The sequence below is a fragment of the Aethalodelphis obliquidens genome, unplaced genomic scaffold, assembly GCF_003676395.1.
Source record: "Aethalodelphis obliquidens isolate GAN/ISIS:26980383/991018 unplaced genomic scaffold, ASM367639v1 scaffold12, whole genome shotgun sequence".
In the NCBI taxonomy this organism is placed as follows: Eukaryota; Metazoa; Chordata; class Mammalia; order Artiodactyla; family Delphinidae; genus Aethalodelphis; species Aethalodelphis obliquidens.
The window spans coordinates 30,872,824-30,896,965 of record NW_020837956.1 but is presented as its reverse complement, the minus strand read 5'-3'; the positions used below and the strand labels follow the sequence as shown (position 1 = coordinate 30,896,965).

The following is a 24,142-nucleotide window of genomic DNA, read 5'->3' as shown; positions in this document are numbered from 1 at the left end:
GCATCAAAATTGTCTTTCCAGCACCAGTTTCCCCCAACTCTTGATCACTGGTAATATAAATATCTGAAGTCATTCCCCTGCTTAAAAACTGCCATTGTCTAGCCAGCTTCCTTAAGACAGAGTCCAGGTTACTTAGGATGACACACAAGCTCTTGTCACATATTAAGTGGGCCTTTAGAACAAGGTAAATAGCCTGGAGATCATGGATGGGCCAGCACCAGCAAGAAAATCTCCATTCTGAGGCAAGTTTTCAAGCTAGCATCTCTTAACTTTCCAAGTCTGTGAAAAACAAAACAAAACCAACAAAAACATACAATTAATTGCTCCTGCTTGGGCTATTTGGGTGGAAAACATGAATGCTTTCTAACATATGGCAGTCCAGTACCTATGCCTCAGAATTGGTTATCCTGTCGTCTGTCTCCAAAACCATCTCTATTTCTCTTCTCCCTTTAGAACAGAACCACCACTCTGACAGAAAATAAGCTGTGATGCAGCATGACTGGTATAAATCCAGTGCTTGCTGAGGTAGTTAAGCTGAGGCTTGATGCTTTTCTGAGCTCACAAATGGAGAAACTCTGCTGATATTTTCATTCTTCGGCACAGTAATCCAGACTCTAGGATGACTCACTCACTGTGTTCACATGCATTTCCCCAAATATTAACATGGATTAATGCATCAACTCTCACTTGGCATGAGTTTACAGTTCGTGAAGAGCAACTGTGAATTAGATTGTGACAGAAGATCCGTCTATGCAGAAGAACACCATGCTCTTTCCAACTCCTGGAAAATGTAATGCTGCAGACAGGCCAAGGTAAATACAACATAAAGTAACAATATATTTTTGCCTTCTCTTAACTTGTCAGATTTAGTAGAGATGCTTTAAGAACTACCTCTAAATCCTTTTTTTACAACACATTTGATCAACAATTTTGAGCACTCTTCAGTGTGATTTCATTTTTGCCAGAGTCACTGTCTTTTTCATGTCTTAAAATGACCTACAGCTTTTGTGAAATATCAAATAACATAGATATTTGGTGAATGTTTTTAACAATACCTCTTGTTATTCAAACCTTATAGAAGTACAATTATACGTATATTTAAGTATCATGTAAACTTGTGATATATTTTTATATTTTTGTAGACATTCCAGATGGTTGAACACCTAAAAATCTTTAAATAATTTTTAAACCATGGCACAAACAGTTTTTGCTGGCATTCTAGAAACCCACTCATTTTATTAGCATATGCCTCTCTGTCATATTTTAACAGTCCCTAATAATAACCAGAACAGTCAGCACATAAATAGCATTGATAAGCTGAGCCAAACTATAATGTGGAGAGAAATTATGGTGCAGTGGCAAGAACGCTATAAAAGTATAAGGGGGTATTGTTTCTAATGTTGACTTTAGCACTAACTGTACGACCTTTGACAAGTTACCTCACCCTTCTGGGCCTCCATTTCCCTATCTCTTGGATGAGCAGTGTCACCAATAGGGTTTCCTGAGATCTCAGAGCGCAAGAGGAGTGAAACAGAGAAGGAGGAAAAGCCAATAGAAGGATCTGTATGGTGTCAAGTTGGCCACTGTCTTGGGTGACCGGTGCTCAGAACCATCTGGGAGCTTCATGAAATGAGCAGTCTCAGAGCAGTCCACCAAGGGGACAAAAAGGGGAAGGAAGCATTTATTCATCAACTCAGTACCTCATCAGTCAAGGGTGGCCCTAAGGGTGCTAAAGGCCCCACAATTTCAGGTTTGCACTTGCATGAGTGTAGAACAGGGTCCCACCTGTCCACTCAGAGCTGTCAAAGAAGCCCTGCTCAGGAAGTGAGAGGTATGAAGAGAAGCCTGAAACAAAGTGCTCTCAGGTTACACTGAAGGGTAGCAGCTCAAATCCTGCACAGAAGTGGTCACCTGAGCAGTAACCAGTGTAAGGAAAGCCAAGTGCATTTGAAACAGTGGTCAGCGTGCTCCCAGAAACCTTCAGCTCTTATATTATTTAATATTAATAACTACCATCTGTGTAGTTTCACTGTTTACAGTATTATCTAATTTTTGCTGCACAACAGACCTGTAAGTAGATATTGTTATCTCTATTTCATAGATGAGGAAACTAAGTCTAGAAAGATTAAGTAATTTTCATAAGACAAGTTTCCTCAACATTCAATACTTTTGACACTCTGGGTCAGATTTTCTTTTTTTTTTTTTTGTAAACATCTTTACTGGAGTATAATTGCTTTACAATGGTGTGTTAGTTTCTGCTTCATAACAGAGTGAATCAGTTATACATATACATATGTCCCCATATCTCTTTCCTCTTGCGTCTCCCTCCCTCCCACCCTCCCTATCCCACCCCTCTAGGTGGTCACAAAGCACAGAGCTGATCTCCCTGTGCTATGCGGCTGCTTCCCACTAGCTATCTACCTTACGTTTGGTAGTGTATATATGTCCATGCCACTCTCTCGCTTTGTCACAGCTTACCCTTCCGCCTCCCCGTATCCTCAAGTCCATTCTCTAGTAGGTCTGTGTCTTTATTCTCGTCATACAGAGTGAAGTAAGTCAGAAAGAGAAAAACAAATACTGTATGCTAACACATATATATGGAATCTAAAAAATAATAAAAAAAATAAAATTAAAAAACTGTCATGAAGAACCTAGGGGCAAGGCGGGAATAAAGACACAGACCTACTGGGTCAGATTTTTTTTAATGGGAATGCGGGGAGGCTGTCCTGAGCACTGTAGGATGTTTCACCCACTAGATGCCAGTAGCACCCCTAGGGTCATAAGAATCAAACCCTCTGCTGGATGTCCCCTGACAGGCAAAAATCACCCCCATTTAAGAACCACTAGCAGAAAGTCAAAATTGCAATAAGCAACATAATTGCAATTTGAATGAAGAAAAGACTGACTCCACACTTCATTTGAAGCACAGAAGTGTCCCTTTAACTGTCACAGATTAACCCAGCCATCTGTTTTAAGGGAATCAAAGCATTATAGAAATCAGATGGTTAAAAACAAATCTGTTCTTAAGATTATGTTTGAGTAAATGCAATGGTAGGGACACAGAGTTAGTAGTAAGAATACTGATGTAAGACACAGACATCCCAGCACACTCCTGACAATACAGGAAATGAGTGGGGTGTTCAGACTAGATAAGAATTACTTCCTAGAAACCCATAGTAATTGGTTCTTATCACCTTGGTAATCAAAAAAAAAAAGGAGTTGATATCAGAACCTTTATTAGTCTTTATATATGCACATATGTACAAAATGAGTTATTACTAAAGTAAGTAAGTGGTACTAATATCTTCTTTCTCCTTCCTAGGCAAGGAAAGAGAAGTCGATATTATGTTTCTAAGATCCTAAGGGATCCTTACCTCCTCACTTCCAGCAGAAAGCAAACAGTTTTGTGTTTCAATAGTCCGTTTTAGGGAGTGTGCTAAGTGGGTCTAGAGTAAAGGGAGAGAGAGGCTTCTGGTGGCACTGAAAAGAGGAAGCCAGACCAAGGAGACTAAGGAGAAAAATGAGAATATCTGATTTTCCCAAATGCAAGACAGCCTTGCCTGCTTAGAAGAGACACTAGGAATGCGGAGATCGCAACAAGACACACGGCAGCCTTGAGAACAAGGGCATGGGTCTCTGGAAGAGTTACCAGTCTAAGCTTGACTGAAATCAGACTTCCTGCCAGCCAAAGTGGGCAGCAGTGAGGACGGTTTAGTCTGATTCAAAAAAAACTAATTAATGTGATAATTTTCATATCCTAGAATTGGTGGACAAATATTCATACTTAACTATATACATGTAAACTGTAAATAGTGTTAATTCCAGGTTGACATTCTAAACAAATCAACTGGTCACCTTCATAAGGTCTGAGTTTAAAAGCTTCTTTAGTTATAGTTAAATACCTGGTCTAGTGGTCTGTATAGTCTATCTAATCATAACAAGCAAGTCTGGGACCTATGGGGCAGAGGCAGGAAGGCGACTTCTTTTCTGAATGCTACTCTAGCCATGATAATGTGTTTATCATAATTGGTATGTATATTCTTTAATTCAATTTAATTCAGAAAGTGTAATCATTCCCTCAACAAATACAAAAGAGTACCTGCTGTGTACCAGGCATGGTGCTAGAAGCTGGGATTCTATATTGAGAAAAGCAGATAATCACGGTTCTTACGGATCTTAAACTTCTAGGTGGACTGGTGGACACCACTAAAATAATCACACAAATAAATATAAAATTATAGTTTCAGGAAGGAGGCATACAGGCTAACATGAGAATTAAAATAGGAAGGTTTTCCTTGTTCGGAAGTCAGGGAACATTTGTCCAAGATGTGAGTGAGAACTGAAGAGATGAGTAGGAATTAAATAAGCGAAGAAGGGAGGAGAGGGGCGCCAAGTTCCAAGCAAAAGAGCGAGCCTGTGCAATCTCTGCTGAGAGGGAAGAAAATGGTGGGAGTGCAAAACGAAGGCCGGGGAAGCCAATACAGATGAGAATACACGTTGAAGACCATGTGACAGACTTCAGTCTCTACAAAAAATAGGACACCACTGAAGCAGTTTAAACTGAGGATTAGATGAGAGGGTGGAGGTGGGAAGTGACATGATCAAACTGACACCACAAAACTGTAGCATAAGCTATAAAGGTCAATGTCATGGTCCTAGGATTCAAGAGGAGAGCTGATAAGGGAGAGAAAGACGCACTTTAAAAGTCAAAAGAAATTAAGCAAGGAGAAATAAACTGCTATAATGAGTCCATTATGTGCCCTAAGAAATCTTATATGGCACTGAAAGATAGGAAATGCTCAGAAGAGAGAAGCTACACTGGAAAAATGACCTAACCAGTTGTACCAAAACTGTTACAGTTCTTCTCACATGGTCCTCCTCTGGCTAGAACTACCTGTGATATTTCAGGATGTGAACATTTTTCTCATTTTTTTGTTGTGTTAGAATTTTCATAGAAGTAATTCATGTTCATTAGGAAAGTACAAGTGTGAAAATGTAGATAATAATCGTCCATAATCTCACCAGAATTTATAATGACATTATTGCTGTCTGACTCACCATTCTCTAAGGGAAACTAAGCCCAGCCCAGTGGCCAGGGTAGGTCACTGGTTCTGTGAAGTACAAAGTACTTGAGGGAACAGAAGACACTTATATTACTGGATAAGTCAAGCCACAGCCAGTAGAGAAGAGGCCAAAATCCAAATTCTGGAAAAAGCACATATGGACACCAAGTCTAGAGGTGTCAGAGATAAGATTGAAGTTAGCAGTACAATATGGAAGCCATTGGAGTCAGAACTGTCCTTGAACACCAGCTGGTATTTGAAGCTTATTATTACAGGCAGGCAGGCTTTTGGTGCATGGGAAAATCCACCTAGTGCTAACATCTAGCCAGGTTTCAAACTGGCCTTTTTAAAACCAGTATCAGAACTATTGATACTTAAGATATTTGTCAAGTGACACCATAAAACTCCTAGAAGAGAGCATAGGCAAAACACTCTCTGACGTAAATTGTACCAATGTTTTCTTAGGTCAGTCTCCCAAGGCAGTAGAAATAAAAACAAAAATAAACAAATGGGACCTAATCAAACTTACAAGATTTGCACTGCAAAGAAAACCATAAAAAAAATAAAATGAAAAGACAATCTACAGAATGGGAGAAAATATTTGAAAATGTTGTGACCCACAAGGGCTAGATAATCTCCAAAATACACAAACTCAACAACAACAACAACAAAAAAAAAACCCAATCAAAAAATGGTCAGAAGAACTTATAGACATTTCTCCAAAGCAGACATACAGGTGGCCAGTAGGCACATGAAAAGATGCTCAACATCACTAATCATTAGAGAAATGCAAATCAAAACTACAGTGAGGTACCACCTCACACCAGTCAGAATGGCCATCATGAAAAAGTCAACAAATAACAAATGCCGGAGAGGGTGTGGAGAAAAGGGAACGCTCCTACACTGTTGGTGGGAATGTAAGTTGGTAAAGTCACTATGGAAAACAGTATGGAGGTTCCTCAGAAAACTAAACATAGAATTACCATATGATTCAGCAATCCCACTCCTGGAAATATATTCAGACAAAACTATAATTCAAAAAGATACATGCAGCCTTATGTTCATAGCAGCACTGTTCACAATAGCCAAAACATGGAAACAACCTAAATGTCCATCAACAGATGAATGGATAAAGATGATGTGGTGTGTGTATATATATATATATATATATATATACACACACACACACACACACACACACACACACACACACACACAGTGGAATACTACTCAGCCATAAAAAAGAACTAAATAACACCATTTGCAGCAACATGGATGCAACTAGAGATTATCATACTAAGTGAAGTAAGTCAGAAAGACAAATACCATATGATATCATTTATATGTGGAATCTAAAATATGGCACAAATTAACCTATCTACAAAGCATAAACTGACTCATAGACATAGAGAACAGACTTGTGGTTGCCAGGGGGAGGGGGAGAGGGAGAGGGATGTACTGGGAGTTTGGAGTTGGTAGATGTAAACTGTTACATTTAGAATGAATAAACAACAAGGTCCTAATGTATAGCACAGGGAACTATATATTCAACATCCTGTGTTAAACCATAATGGAAAAAAATATTAAAAAAGAATGTCTCTATGTGTATAACTGAGTCACTGTGCTGCACAGCAGAGATGGGCACAACATTGTAAATCAACTATACTTCAATTTAAGAAAAAGAAAAAAAGATATTTGTCAAAAACACACATAAATACACACACACACACACAAATTCCTGGTATCTTCTCCAAACCTAATGAGTAAGTATATCTGAAGTTAAGATTCAGAATTATACATTTTCAACAAGTTTAGATAATTCTTTTGTGTACTCAAGTGCCAATATCAGGGGTCTAGGCTATGACTACCATGAAGCCTGCTGCTAAAAGAAAGCCCATGAGTATTAAGAGCTAGTGACTATTCGAGTAACATTGACCTACTCTGACTAGTAAAAGAAGTTCTTTTTCTCAGTAATTAGAAAAAAGCAGTTAAGGTCCAGAAGCCCTGGTCCCTGCCTTCACTATAGCCTTCCCAAAGCCCAAAGTCTAATACTGTAGTTCATCAATTGCATGAAATATTTTGGATCAGTAATCTTTTACAAATGAATTCAATTATAAGCTACCAAAAGCTGAATGGAATAAGACCTAGCTTCATTTAAAATATCATTTTTCCTTATTACATTATAATATTCCCTAAACCAACATAAAACCAAAAGAAGACTCACTTTACTTTCTTTTCTTAAATTTTCACCAAAGTATTAGGAGATAGATCAAAACTTTCTATATCAGTGTTTTATAGCTTCTCAGGCTTATAAAGTGCTTAGCTGATATTGGAAGAGCAGAAACCATCAAGTGTCACTTTTTGTTGTGGATAAACACATAGAAGAGGACAGACTCTGTGTGAGAATAATAGAACAAGACCAAGAAATCACAGAAGATAAAAAGCTGAATAAGCTTTTATTGAATAATAATAAAAGCTGAATCAACAAAATATCAATTGTTTCTTAAAGCAAGCACAACTGATATTCATAAGTTAAATATAGGATTTAAGAATTATAAAATAATCTTCCCATGATATCCAGGATCAGTCAGATTCCCAAACACTGGATCTAATTCTGAAGTCCCCAAATCCAAGAAATATGTGACATATTTATAAAGCATTCAGAACTAAAGCCTGAATATAGGCTTGAAAATATCTACTTTAAATCACCTTAGCTGGTGAAAAATAAATAAGTGAACCTATTTCATGTATAGCCAGGTAGAAATGTTTTGTTAAAGCAAAAATCTGTAAAGGGTGATGTTTATTTGGTTTGTCCTCTCTAAACATTAGAAACAACAAACATAATAAGTAACTAAACACAATAATCTTTAAGATAGCAATAAGTCTTTGGACAAGAATAAAACTGGAGAGGAATGGAGAAATGTCTACAGGGGGTAAAATTCTTTGCCCAGATGAACTATCATTCAAGTATGAGGACAAAATAAAGACGCTTTTCAACATGCAAGAACTCAGAAAGTTTTCTACCTGCATTGGTTAAGATTATTTCAGGTGTAAATGAAATAAATCTAATTCAAATAAGTTTAAACAGAAGAGGGACTCTATTTGCAACTAAGACCCACTGCAGTGTAAATAAATAAATAAATATATAAATATATAAATATATAAATATATAAATATATATATATATAAATATATAAATATATAAATATATAAATAAATAAATATATATATATATATATATATATATATATATATATTTTAAAAGGGACTTCCCTGGTAGTCCAGTGGTAAAGAATCAGCCTTACAATGCAGGGGACGCGGGTTCGATCCCTGGTCAGGGAACTAAGATCCCACATGCCGGGGGCCAACTAAGCCTGCACGCCACAACTACTGAGCTCAGGCACCTCAGCTAGAGAGCCTGAGTACCACAAACTACAGAGCCCATGCGTCCTGGAGCCTGCGCACCACAACTGAAGAGAAAACCCACGTGCCGCAACGAATGATCTCGCATGCCACAACTAAGACCCAATGCAGCCAAAAATAAATAATAAATAAGTCTTAAAAAAAGAAGAGGGACTCTATTGGCTCAAACAACTGGGAAGAAAGGGGGTCATGCAGGTCTGACTGTGCCCAGAGTCTCAACTATTATCATCAACTCTTCCTCTCTCTCTCTTTTTCTCCTCGATCTGTTTGTTTGTTTTTCAGTCTGTGGCATCATTCTCTCTCCTACTGAATATATTCCTCCTCCAAATTGTGGGAAAAGAAGAAAACATGGTTGGAACTAGTCTGATTTTATATCATCCCACTAGTAAAAACAAATCAAAACTGCATCAGTATATATAAATCCCCTGGAAAGACTGATCAGACTTGAGCCACCGCTTTTAAAAACTCCCTGTGCTCCAGGTGATCTTGTACTATGATGGGCTACACATCGATCAGATACCCATGTCTGTGGTCACAGACATAGAGTATAGTGACTTACAGCGCCACAAGGGTCACATCAAATGGCTACTGCTAGAGGAGCAAATTTCTAAAGAAAAGCATGTTATTGCCATAAGAAGGTAGGAGACATAGTAGGCAGCTAAAACAGCAGTAATGCACTATGCCACCTATTATCCTTTCTGAAAAAAAATTCTGGAAATCATAATTCTGCAAAACAAACAAACAAAAGGAAAAGAAGAATAAAAATTCACAGAAAGAAAAACGCATGAGCAAGCAGAGAAACAAGCAAAATGTATATTTCTATCCAAATAATTGTTGATAATATGCTTATGAAGTAAAATACAGTTAAGATATACATGTATATTATTATGTAATCATGTATTTTATATATATTACATATATAATTGTTAAGAAAGGAGTTATAAAAACATAATAGGCATTTAAAAAACTGAAAAACTGCAGATGATTCAAGATCATTGTGTAGGGGGAAGGAAGTACTCAAGAGCAAAGAAAAGGTATCCTAAAAATCTCATCTTATTTAAATGGATAAAAGGGAGAAAGTTTTATATGTATTGTTCAGTTATCTATGTTAATAGGAAAACATATGTTTAAATACATATATGTTGAAATTTTAAAAGTAGCACGAAAATAGTGGCTCTCAAATTTTTAAAGCACTAGAAGGAGAAAAACATGGGAAAAATTATCAAACCAGGACAAGCCACAAAGTGAGTTAAATATGGGCAAATAAGAAAGCATAATAAAAGGAAGAGACAAAAGAAGATGGCAGGAAAGAGAAAACATATAAGTAATTACAGTAAGTAGAAATGCATCACATTCCCACATTCTAAGAAGACTGTCACATGAGGTTTTAAAAAAAAGCAAAATGGAAAATTCAGTTTTATTTTATTTTTAATCAAAAAATATATTATTTTTAATATTTAAAATATTTTTAAATATTTTAAAGGAATGACACAAAGAGATTGAAAAGAATGGAAATATCAAGATATTCCTGTCAAATGATACCAAATTTAAATCAAGAATGGCATTGTTAATATCTAAGCAGAGGTAGGGCAAAAATCAATGTGACAAAAAGGGAAATTTTATATTGAGAAAATATAAAATACCTCAAAAGAATTTAAATTTTATTCACCAAACAACACAATAACAAATTATATAATGGAAAAAAGTTAGATCCAAGGAGATTCAACAAAAATTAAATCATGAAAACTTTTAACATACACCTCTCAGAAGCTGAAAGAAGTACACACACAAAAAAATAATTGTAATTCTATAATGACAAGGCTAGACTTTTTCGACATTGAACTGTGTTCCTAACATCTAAAATATATACATTATTTTTAAATGTCTATGGCATATTTATAAAAATTAATCATGTACTAGGCCACGAAGAAAATCTCAATACACTACAAAATGTAGAAGAAATAGTATAGGCCACATGGTCTACCCATAAAGTAATAAATATAGAAAGCAACAAAACAGGAATGTCATTAACCTCTTGCCAAGCTTGGAGACTCAGTAACAACCTGCAACACTGCTGTGGGGATTCTCCCTTCTAGCCTTTCATAAGGAGTCCAGGGCCCTGACCCCTTATTCTTGATCATAATGGGGTGATCTGAAAGAAGGGGATGTGAATATGGGATAAATATTAGACAGAACAAGAAACTCTTGAGCATGGAGGGTCTCTCTCCTGCTGGGGAAGGGGAAGGTATGGATGCTCTTCACCTAAAGCTAACGGAAAGAATAGGTAGGGTACTGACACAAATTTCACTCAAGGAAAACTGGGAAGGATTGCAGGTCTTTCTGAGAATGCCCATTATTCTAAGCGTGTCATTTTTAGTGAGAAAGTGATAGTTAATTTATTTATAAATTCACTGTGTGGCTTAAAATACAAGACAGAATAGGAGCAGACATGAGGTGGAAGGCACAGTCTGGGATACATTCCATGAAGCTGTTGAGAGTGCTAAGCACAGGTAAACTGGCCTCAGTTTCTCCCCCATCCACTCTTCCTCCTCTGCATGCTCAGTTATCTCACAGTCTCCAATAACTCCAATCAATTTCCAGCCAGCATCAGTCTTTTTATTTCTGCTCCATGAATCTCTTCTCAAACGTGTCAGCCTCTTGCTGAACCTTCTCTACCTTACTGGACTGAGGGAAACTTGGCTCTCCCCTAAAAACGTTGCTTCCCCTGCAGCCTTCTCAAAAGGAGGCTGGTGTTTCTCCCATGGCACTTCTACCACTGATTCTGAAGTAGGGTAAATGTCCTTCATGTTTTCATTGCAGCTTTCAAGAATTTGCCCTACCTCCTTCCTAAAAATCCATAGCTTTGAAACCAGGTTATCAAATTCACCCTCTAAACCAACATTATTGCTGTCATCTGAAGTCCCTAGGTCATACCCCTCACTTCTGAACAATTTTAGCGTGGCTCACCATCACTCTCTAATACTACTCCTTTCATATTTGTGGTAATTTCAGTGTACATTTAAATAAATTCTCCTGGCACTCCAACCTGTTAGTTACTTGATTTTTTTCCTATAATAATAATCTTCTCGTACTACCTCAGTCACTTGTTCCCATTGCCAGATCCTAGACACAGCAATCTCTCCACAATCTCAGTTTCATACATCTTATTCTCTGCCACAATCTCCTATCTTGCAAGCTCATTTCCTATAGTCTTCCAAACCCAATAATCCTTTGATTCCACTGGGACTTCCAAGTCATTAATCCTACCACTCCTTCACGGTCCCTCATTCCTTTTGATGTCCTTACTCTTCTCCTCACCCGGTTTAGATTACATAGTTAATCCTGATAATTAATCCTTGTTATATTCCTTGCCCTTCTCTCACTGATGGGAATTTGCTTGGCGAAATTTATGCCACTGGTTATATCCAATCCTCTACCAACTCTAAGTCTGAACACATGAAGCTGAGCATGACTGGAAGAAAATGCAATTCCACACATGACTGCTCTTACTTTAAAATTCAACCATGAACCTCAAATGGGACCCTAATATTGCCAGACAAAAAACCCATAGATCTTGGTCTACTGATTCTCCTACTCTCCTAGACAACTATTTCAGATGTTCTTCTCTCTTTGGAAATCCTACGAACACCTCCTTTATAAACATCAATCTCAGCATATAATCAGTTTCCTATATTATGAAGGATTTGAAATAATCAAAAGAGAACATCCAGAGACTTTCACCATCACATCTACACATACCTGCCTTCTCACCTGTTAGCAGAAATAATAAACTTGTAAGCTCCTATCTAAAGCCAATCTCCCACAAGTTCACTAGATAACCATCTCTTTTTGCCTACTCGTAGACAAGTTTCTAGCAATTCTTCCCTTTCTCTCCTACATCAATTTTATGCTCTTTATTCTCCATCAGCATACAAAGAAACTATCATTTCTCCCATGTTTAAAATAATCCTCTTTTCACTCTTCCCCTATAGCTACTACCCCCATTTCTCTGCTCCCCTTTCCAGCAAAACTCCTTTAAAAGCCGCTGGTATTCACTGTGGCCTATTTCTCTCCCACTCTTTCTTAAACTCATGCCAATCAAGCTTTGCCGCATTGCTGCACTGAAACCATTCCACTCAACATCATCAGTGATCTCCACATTGCTAAGCCATTGCTAAGCTCAACTGTCAATCTTTTTTTTTTTTTTTGCAGTACATTTTTTTTATTGGACTGTAGTTGCTTTACAATGGTGTGTTAGTTTCTGCTGTACAACAAAGTGAATCAGCTATATGTACACATATATCCCCTCCCTCTTGGACCTCCCTCCCACCCATCTAGGTCATCACAGAGCACTGAGCTGAGCTCCCTGTGCTATACAGCAGGTTCCCACTAGCTATCAATTGTACACATGGTAGTGTATATAGGTCGATCCTAATCTCCCAGTTCGTCCCATCCCCCCTTCCCCCACTGTGTCCACATGTCCATTTTCTTCATTAAGAAAGGAGTGATACACTTTCTTCACTTGGCTTTCCATATATCACACTCCCTTGTTTTTTCTATTAGCTCACGCATTTCTCTCCTCTCCTTTGATATTTTCTCTTCTTTTTATTGATCTTTTAATATCAGAGTGTCCCAATGTTAAATCTTTAGTCCTCTCCTCTATCTACACTCATTCTCTTGGTTATCACATCCATTTCCACAGTTTTAAATACCTTCCATAAACGGTTGACTACCAGATTTAAATCTCTAAAACAGGTGTTGCTTCAAAACTCCGGACTAGCCTATCCTACCCTTAACATTTCCACTTAGATATCTAATAAACATCTCAGATTCAGTATGTCTAAAACCAACTCCTGATACCAACTACGTTATTCAGCTCAGGCTGCCATAATAAAAAACCACAGAGTGGGCTCAAACAGCAGGAATTTATTTCTCACAGTTCTGGAGAATGGAAGTTCCAGATAAGGGTGCCAGCAGGGTCAGTGTCTGGTGAGAGGTCTCTCCGTGGGTCGCAGATGGCCACCTTTTCTGCGTGTCCTCACATGGCCTTTTTCCTCAGTGTGTGCAGATCTTTTTCTTGTTCTTTCCTCTCCACCATCTATTTCCAACAATCAGAGTGATCCTTTTAATCACAAGTCAGATCTTACTCTCTCATTTCATTCAAGTCTTGTTTCAGTCTTAATTTTTCAATGACCCCTACCCAGACCACCCTACTTAATATTAAAACCTCCTCCTCCACATACATTGCCCCTCTCCCTCACCCCATTCTGCTTTTATTTAACATCTTCTAACATATTATATAATTCACTTAATTGTAATGTCTATTGTTTATGTCTGCCTTGATTAGCATTTAGGATCTATGAGAGCAGAAAATTCTGTCTATTTTGTTCACTGACATATTCTGAGTGCCTATAACAGTGCCTTATACATAGCAAGTACCCAATAAATATTTTGGATGAATTAGTAAGTTAATTCTATTCTTATATTAATGAATAATAATAAGTATTTGAGCAACTGTTCATGACAGTGCTTAGTTAAATATTAATTGTCATCATTTATTAAATGCCTACCATGTACCAGGCACTCTGTTGGACAGCTTACAAACTTTATAATTCTGATAAAAACCGTGAAAGTTAGGCCTTACTATCAACAATTTGGAGATGAAGAAACAGAGAATCTAAGAAATTATAATGAGTTGCAGCCAGATCTATCTGTCTTCAAAACCCCATGCTTCTTTCTGCTACAATATGCTGCTTCTGCTTTCAGTTTATTTGTTTCACACCCTTTTTGGAAATGCAGGGTATGATGTAACCAAAAGTCATAACGTTGCATTTATTTTCATCTCTTGCCCGACTCCTTTTCTACCGAAAAACCAAAACCCAATCTGCTGATTATGTCTCCATATGTCAGAGAAAGAGGTCCACGTTTCCCATAGTACTCAAGTCAGAGGGAAATATTTAAAGAACTAAGTATTAGATCAGAAAGAAGAACTTTCAACATAGACTGTTAAACATCAGTGAAACTGAGAATTAGCACATAGTTATCAGGAGAAATACTTTTATTTCTCCATTTTGCTTCAGAATAGAAAGTTAAGGCAGGCATATTCTGTCAGAATTTCCAAAACTGAAAAGACTTTCATGGCTGAAGGTCAAGGAATGTGAAAAATTTTAAAACTTAAAGAATATTGAATCTATCTATTCAACAATCCTTTTAAAATGTTTTTTGAACTCCTATCACTAAATAAATTTTACCTCTTATAAATCTGCAATTAGGAATGGGATGAGGTAATAATCAATTCATCATAAACTCATTTTTAGGGACTAACTAATGTTAAATAAAATCCTTTCTCACATATAAGAACATTGTCAAATACGACATTACTTCTATTTTGTCCAGTGATGACTTGAAAAAAATTTTAATAAGGTCATGTTTTAATTTTTTAAATTATATGTTCAATGTAATAGATTTAGAAACTTTTCCACCTGTTTGTCAAGCTAGGCTTCAGCATAAATAAAACTATGGTTAAAATATATACATATATGTTTAAAGTGACAAGAAATGTGGACATGAACATAAATGGATTGTTTTGTGCAACATTTAAACTATTACATAATCTTATATGTCTGAGTTAAATATTCATGTATTGATAGATTTATTAATGTCTCATTTATTTGCAATCTTCTTTTTAAAACCCAGCACTGGCAAGGTGCTAACATTTAACTAATGAGTAATGGAGACAAGATATTCAGAGTTCATCAAGAGCCCATAAACCTTACCATCACTTAATGTCATGCCATGCCTTTAATGTTTAATATAAAAATATTTTTTAATTGAGGAAATTAAATTTTCATTAAATTTTTTTAATTTTAGCTAATGCCCTAAATTATGAATACTCAAAATATAGATTCATAAATAGAATTGTAAACATGCAGAAATGTTTTAACGTTTAAAGATTAAGATACTATGCACTGGGCTTCCCTGGTGGCGCAGTGGCTGAGAATCTGCCTGCTAATTCAGGGGACACGGGTTCGAGCCCTGGTCTGGGAGGATCCCACATGCCGCGGAGCAACTAGGCCCGTGAGCCACAACTACTGAGCCTGCGTGTCTGGAGCCTGCGCTCCGCAACAAGAGAGGCCACGATAGTGAGAGGCCCGCGCACCGCCATGAAGAGTCGCCCCCGCTTGCCACAACTAGAGAAAGCCCTCGCACAGAAACTAAGACCCAACACAGCAAAAAATAATTAATTAATTAATAAACTCCTACCCCCAACATCTTCAAAAAAAAAAAAAAGAAAACCACAGCTTTAAAAAAAAACAAAAAGATGCTATGCACTATGATTAGATACTTAACTCTACTTTTTTGGATTTCTTCCTTTCTACTTAGTCTGTGAGATTTAAGAAAAAAAAGAGAATTGACTTTATTTTTATTTAACTTTTAAATGTATAACTCCTGTATCTCCCCAACCAGGTTGTCAACCTCATGAGAGCAACCAAATTTGATATTCATTGTATATCCAGGAGTTATCCTGATGTCTTGCATACTGTAGCACTCAAAAGAAAGGAGAATAAAAGGAAGAAAAGAAGAAAAGCAACATTAAAGCAGACAGCAGTTATAAAGTTAATGGAAGGAGCATTAGCCTTCATTTCAGTTCAACAGCATTTACTATGTGACAGGTACTGTGTTAGGATCTAAAGTCTTATAATCTGCTTACTTGAAAAAGTCTCTTAAACTAAACATTAGTTTCATTATCTGGAATGGGGATGAAAATGGATTGGTAAGAAGATTTAATGACACAAAATATAGAATGCACTATAAACTTTTCAAAAACTATACAAATACACATAAGGATGATAATGATAAACTAGTTACTATTTTGCAAATTTAATTTCAAGTATAATCTCAATTACTTTCACAATTCTATCTCAATTTAAAACTTATCACCTTGATATACTGTCTTTGTAAGAAAAAGCTGTTAAGTAAAGGAACTTTACATCCAATTTCTAACAAATTCCCAAGCAGTTTTCAAAGACACATAGGAATGTGTTAGCCATAGCTAAGAATTCTACCATAAAATCAGTTTGAGTCAAAAACTGGAAAGAGTTGCAAATATGAGAGTTTTTTCCCTTCTGTTGTTATGAAATTATGATGTCACTCATGTGATAAGAAAGGAAAACTAAGCAAAATATTTTTAAATAAAGAGAAGTTCAAAAGTGCTATATATAACACCATGAATGTACTTAATGTCACTGAAATGTATACCTAAAAATGATTAAAATGGTAAATTTGTATTATGCATATTTTACTGCAATAAAAAAACTGCTATATCCTTTTTAAATTTGTTTTATAGTAAAAGGACTTCCATGGAACTTGGCACAGAACATTACACATGTTAAACTGAATTGGCCAAATATGTATAATGGTTGAATTGTGCTTTAATAAAGAAAGTGTCCTGGAAAGTAAATATTCAAAACAAATGCAGACTTCAAAGCATAAGGGTAAATATTCCTCAGCCTATGCTTCATATGTGGAATCCTTTAAGGCAGGATACCCTATTAGTAACTTTTTTATTTATAACCTATAAGTGATGATAAAAACTCCTTTCTAAAATATTAATAATAATAACTATTAGTAATTACATGCTTGCTATGTACCAGGAGCTGTGCTAGACATTTCATGTATATTATCTCTAATGTTAGTCCCATGAAAATCGATCACATAACCCTTACTTCACTCCACTAGTCCCCATAATTACAAACTTTAGAGCTACTGAAACTTCTTTTTTCAGGTGTGGAAAACAGATCACTTCCATAGTATTGTCTTTATAAAAGACCTCAGAAAATCCAAGCAATCATTCTTATGATATAGAATAGGAATTAATTTAAGAGGGAGTTCCTTACAAGTCAGGTAGGCCTAAACCATTCCATGGGTAGGTTCCCTTAAAAGGATGGCTCATGTATAGAAAGAATGATGAGTAATACGATCTGAGTTTTACAAATGAGAGGATTTATAGAAATGAGGTCATTTATTCAGTTCCAAACTCATCATATGCCCTCAGTAAATGTTTGCTGAGAGCATGAATAAATGAATGAGTTAGGAAACAGATCATATACTTCCTACTTGAGATACATGAGAGATAATGATGATCACTACCCTAAATCTTTATTCTTTTTCTTTTCCATCATCCTTTAATAGCAATTAAAAGTTGCTAAAGTACCTAAAAATATTTCACGTTCTTTGTTATCTACATTCAATATCTTTCCCTCTTGGTATTTCTCCTTTTATTTCCAATTAGTAACCCACAGGGTGTTTCATTTGCAGAACAACAGAATATCAGAAGTTATTTTAGTGATTACAATATACCAAATGAAGAAACATTTGAAAGCCAAATGAGGCTACATGACATATTCAGGGTCAGGCAGAGAGAGTCAGAATGAAATCTCAAATCTCCTATTATATTAGTTGTTCAATGGATTTTGCCTCTAAGATTTTTTGGGGGTGGTGGTGGGTGTATTTTTTTTATTGAAGTGTAATTGATTTACAATATTATATTAGTTTTAGGTGTACAACATAGGGATTCAATATTTTTATAGGTTATACTCCATTTAAAGTTATTACAAAATAATGGCTATACCTGCCTCTTAGATTTTATTAGCTAAATTTGTATACTCTCTTAATCTGGAACCATGATATATACGTGAATATTCCACACAGTAGTTGGCAAACTGATGGACATTTATTGGGTCTAAATACATACCTGTTAATACATACTTCTGTTAATACTTGATGGTTATTAACATTCATATAGTCACAGAATTGGAATTACTAATAGTATTTGGTTGTCCATGCAGCACATCATAGGGCATTCATTATACATCACAAAAGTAACACATTAAAATATTCCCTTATATTGGTTAGTGGTTTTGATTTCCACTTAGTAGAAACTTTCCAGGCCTAGCATAGACTTTTACAGCTCCATCTTAATGTTGACCATTTAGTCTCTGGTGCATTTTGGCTCCTAAGTGCAGCTCTTGCTAACAAAATAGAAGATAAAACTTCCTTTGGAGCAATTCTGTCATGGCTTAAAGTGCTTTGAAATGTCTCTGTTCAAAAAGAAAAGCTTTTGTTAATGTTGACAGTGTAATTCCTTTAAAGAATCCCCAAAAAGAAAATCTATGAGAGAAACACTTTCAGAAGTTGATAGGTAGACACAGCCACAATTTAAAATGAACTATAATTAGTTCCTTTTTCCCTAAAAGAAACTGTATTGATAGAAGGTGAAGGCCTAAGATATTTGAAACCTAAGTCTTCTCATATAAGATCCCTGGCTAGAAAAGTTAAGATTATAGGAACCTTAAATAAATACTGCTAAGTGAAAGAAGCCAGGGTGCAAATATGTAAAACATGACTCCAACTATATGATATTATCGAAAAGGCAAACCTATAAATACAGTAAAAAGATGAGTGGCTGTCAGAAGTTGTGGGCATGGGGGAGTGAAGAGGGGTGAATAAGTGGAGCAGAGAGGATTTTTAGGGCAGTGAAACTATTCTGTATGGTATTATAACAGTGAATACATGATTTTATGCATTTGACAAAACTCACAGAACTGTACAACACAAAGTATGAACTCTAATGTAAATTGTAAATTTTAGTTAATACTAATGTATCAATTTTGGTTCAACAATTATAGCATATATACCACAGCAACACAAAATGTTACAGGGAAACTGGGGAGGGGGAGTGGGTAGTAGTATACAAAAACTCTGTACTTTCTATTTAATTTTTCTGTAAATCTAAAACTATTTTAAGAAATAAGTCTATTAATTTTTTTAAGTTAGTATTATAAAAATGTTAATGGTTATAAAACTATACTCTCATTTCTTAACAAGAGTTTTAATCTAGCATGAGAGTGTTATATCTCTTCAGATAAACACATGTTCAGCTGCATACAACTTTATAACATTGTATATTTGTGAATCGTAGGTGCTATTACACTTTCTATGTATACAGCACCTTCAAAAGTATTCCTAGATGCAAGTCCAACTTTGTGGCATTCTAATCAAAATATGTTCACTTAAAGAAATTTCTTTCCTGTCAAAAAAGTTTTAATTATTAAATAACAGTTTAAAAAATATATGTGATTTAAGTCTGTTTTAGAGAAATAAATCAGTATGTACACAGAATTATACATTGAGCTAATTTCTATACCACTCTGCAACATGCAAATTAAAATTTTCTATCCATAAGTTTGTCAATCCCAAAATAGGAGGAGATTTAGATGTGTAGAGAAATTTTGTGAAAGTATATAAAATGTTTGAGCAAAATGCTACTAAATTGATTAGAAAATGAAGTAGCAGCTGGAAGACTCTGATCCACCCAGCAGGCTATGAAAGAACCCTTTGTTCTGCCCCATTACAATAAGCTGCCTCTAAATTTTGGTTATTCACACGAAGTCCATATGTCCTATAGCAAGTTGTCCTACTCATAAAGGTACTTGATGGCTGATAATGACAATAACAGTAATGCTGAGGGTAATCATTCCAAGTGTAGCATTTAGAATAGTGGTAGATTTGTGTGGTATTGTTTTGTGAAACAAACTTTAAAAGACACAAAATATAATTTTATAAAACACTGATTTTTGCCTATAGGTGAAAGTACATAAAAATTTCATAAAGTTTTGCTGAAAATCAGCGTTATCAAGAATAAACAATAAGGGGCTTCCCTAGTGACGCAGTGGTTAAGAATCCGCCTGCCAATGCAGGGGATGCAGGTTCGAGTCCTGGTCCGGGAAGATCCCACATTCTCCGGAGCAACTAAGCCGTGCGCCACCACTACTGAGCCGCGTGCCACAACTACTGAAGCCCACGTGCCTAGAGCCCGTGCTCCACAACAAGAGAAGCCACCGCAATGAGAAGCCCGCACACCGCAACAGAGTAGCCCCCACTCGCTGCTACTAGAGAAAGCCCGGACGCAGCAACGAAGACCCAATGTAGCCAAAAATAAATAAATAAATAAATTTTAAAAAAGTGTGTAAATTAATTTAAGTAGGTGTTGTTTGTTTTAAAAGGCATTTATACAAGCCTTGTGAGGAAAAAGTTGGGTTCTGCTTTGAAGCTGGCCTAAATTCTGAGGGAGACAGAGTAAGCAAGAAACAGCCAAAGACAAAAATGTCAAAAAGCCCCACTGGATTTAGCTATATTCTCTTCTGCAAACTAAAAAGGCTACAAACTTAGTAGATTTATCAATAAAAATACAAAGCCAAGCATAAAAAATCATGAAATAAATGCTATATTAATATTCAGCATGTAATCAATAAACGTTTTTGAATACAAGACACTGATAAAGTGCTCTAGAGACTAAAAAGAAGTTCCTAATATGATGCCTATGCACAAGCTTAGATAGGTGAAGAGATAAATAGTATGACAGGTGTAATAAATGTTTTATGAGTGAATTTTTAAAGAAAGCACTAATGTTATTTATGGTTCATAGTAATTATAACACATTCAAATAGTTGGAGAAAGCATTATAGAGATTGTAATGTGAGGCTGGATAAGATTTAAATAGGTAAGAGAGGAAAGCACTTTAAGAGTGGAAAGAGCATTAGTAAAATGGGAAAATATTAGCTGGAGAAAGTGAAGCATTAACAGACTAGTTTAGTTATAGGGAAGCTGTGGGGTGATCACCCAGAAAGTTACATTAGGTCAAGTCACATTATAAAAAGAATGGAAAAGGATGAATAGGTCAGAGAACTCCTTAGGAAAAGAAAGCAGCAGGATTTGATAGCACGAAATAAATGTCAGGTAGAAGAGTGAATGATGACTGATAGGATTTCGGATATGAGTTGAAGTTATTGACCTGTAGCAATGTGGAAATTAGAGCAGTATCTGATAGCAGTTAGGCACCTTGGCCCTGAAGCACGCTGCCTGGGTTTAAATTCTAATTTTTCAGTTAATACTTTTTGAACTTAGACCAGTTATTTAAACTTACAATGTAAAACAGAGATAGAAATCTGTGAGGTTATTTAAGGATTAAATGATTTAATATATGTAAAGATTTAGAATAGCTCCTGACTCATCGCATACATCTAATGGATATTAGGTTTCTTTATTATTGTTATACAATTGAAATTAGAATTTGAGAAAGATAAAATTTGGCACCTAAACCATAAATTTGGTATGGTAAATGATCCCATCAAATTGAGGAAATTTCTAAGGAACACAATACAGAAGTAAAAAGCAAAAGTCTATGGGCTAAACTTTGGAGTTTGCTTCTATCTAAAAATCAGAGAGTTAAAAAAAAATAGTATGGTCAGGAAAATAAAAGGTAGTGTATTATCACAAAGCAAAGGTATCATAGGTGCTAGGCAGCTAGCAATGCAAAGAAATAAGAGAAAAGGCACTCTGAAAAATGGCCAAAGTCTTCAGTGACTCTTAAGAGTGTTTTTTCTAGTGAAGGAGGCAGGGAAGGACAAAGAGAAATAAAGACTCTGAGAAGAGAAGGAATATGTATATATATATATATATACATGGAAGATTACAAAATAACTGAGTAGGAATTGGAGCTACTGAATGTAGAGCAATGACATAAGGGAAAGAAAAGGCAACGGCAATTAGCCAGGCAGCAGAATCAATCACAAAGATTTCTTAAGAAGAAGGAGACATACGGATTATGTAATTATGTCAATAAAATTATGTTTATTGAAATATAAATATTATGTTAAATTGGTATTAAGACTATTTTTAAAAGTTAAGTCAGAATTACTATAGTTGCTTTAAAAATGGTTATTTTAGTCAAAATGTCAGATACACTAAACCCATTTGACTTTTCATATTTCAGTTTCTTTAGCATTAAGTTTTTTCTCCTCTTAATCTCAAATTTTTAACATGCTGAAATACATACATTATTGAATTTATTAAGTATTCTGTAAAAAAAGTATAGTTACAGAACAGATAACAACTAAAAATACTTTATGTGCTTATTAATAATAAAAAGTTATTGTTTCATAGAAATATGTAGGGGCAAGGAACTGTTAACAGTTGTTTCCTCCATCAAGAAAAATCGGATCGCTGAGTGTCAAAAAGTAAGAGAAGGACTTATATTCACTGTTTCTTTTTTTTCTTTATCCTTTGCATTTTGTACCATGTCTAGATATTAACATTTCAAAAACAAATAAAATTTAAAAGACTATTTGAAGGAAAACATAAAAGTAAAAAGGCAAAAATAAATAAAAACTTGTTCTAATAGCTTTTTTTTTTTACTAATGCAAAGGGAATACGTACTTAGACAATTTAAATGTATTAAACTGATTTTATAAAAAATTTAAATGGGATAAGAGATAGGACATTGAATTTTGAGAAGTATTTTTATAATTGTTTTCAAAATTATTTAGAAATTATATATGCTTTTACTTTGTTCTACCTTATTTTTATCTTCATAAAAAAAAGAGGAAGACATTTAACATTCTGACAAGCTAAGCAGCCGAATTTCTGAAGAAAGATACACAGTAAGCGATCTAGATTCAAGCTTTGTTTTGACGTCTTTGGCTCAAGAAGAAAATGCAACAAAGTATAGCAAAGAAGAGGGAAGAGAACTTTAAATGCCAGGACTCGCAGAACTATGTGCCTCAAGAAGAAAAGTTTAATCAAAGTGATACATTTAAGACAAAACTATTCTTGTTCACTTTGTTGATTCTTGCATTCAGCTAACACTTATTGAATACTTATTGTGTCAAGCCAGTTCCTAGGCACTGGAAACACAGTGACAAATAAGAAAAACTTTTGCCCTCCCAGAGTTTAAAATTTAGTGAAAAAGGCTGACAATAAACAAGATAAATAAGTAAAATACATAGTCTATTAATGGCAAAGTATTAAGGAGGAAAAAATAAAAGCACGGAAGGGGCATATGAATGTTAACAGAAAGAAAAAGCTACACTGAGAAAGTGACATTTGAATAAAGTTCTAAGGAAGCGGGTGCCAGCAAGCTATACAGATATTTTAGCAACAAGCATTCCAGGAAAAGAAAGCAAGTGAAGAAGCTCTGAGGCAGGGACATTCCTAATGTATCCAACAAACAAGGTCAGTGTGGTTTCAGTAGAATGAAGAAGGGGAAAATATAGTAGAGAGGAGTTTAGGGAATTGAGAGCGTCAAATCATCACATACCCTTGTACATGAAAGTAAGAATTTCGGCGTTTTCTCAGAGTCAGTCAGAAAACCTTTGGAAAGTTTTGAGCAGAGTTGTGATGTGCTATGACATATCTTAAAGAATCATTCTGGCTAATGTGTTCAGAATAGATTGAAGGGGAGCAAGTACTAAAAGCAAGGAGACCAACTGGGACTCTACTGCAATCATCCTGGCAAGAAAAGCTAAAGCCAACAGGATTTGGCAGTGGGCCAGCTGTGCGTAGTGAGAAAAAAATGTCAAAAATGACTCCAAGATCTCTAACCTGAGTAACTGAAAGAATGAAGTTACCACTCACTGAAATGAGAATGCCTGTGGGAGGAGGGGTTTGCAGGGAAATATCAGGAGCTCAGTTCAGGACATGTTAGGTTTGAGATGCCTATTAGACCTCACAGTAGAGATGTTGAGTAAACAGTTATGAGTGAAGTTAAGGGAAGAGGTCCTCAAGGCTTCTTCTTTTTTTTTTTTTTTGATTTTATT

At 35.6% G+C, this 24,142-nt stretch overlaps 1 long non-coding RNA gene across 1 annotated transcript in view; it reads right to left on the bottom strand.

Moving 5' to 3' along the window:
- The window catches only part of LOC113624035 (uncharacterized), a 218,353-nt gene extending 194,679 nt beyond the window's left edge, over nt 1–23,674 (bottom strand). The window contains exons 1-2 of the long non-coding RNA XR_003434175.1: nt 23,644–23,674; nt 13,424–13,584 (exon numbers count right to left, since the gene is read on the bottom strand). This is a non-coding gene — a long non-coding RNA (uncharacterized LOC113624035). The remainder of the gene's footprint in view (nt 1–13,423; nt 13,585–23,643) is intronic.
- Between the last annotated feature and the right edge of the window lie 468 nt (nt 23,675–24,142).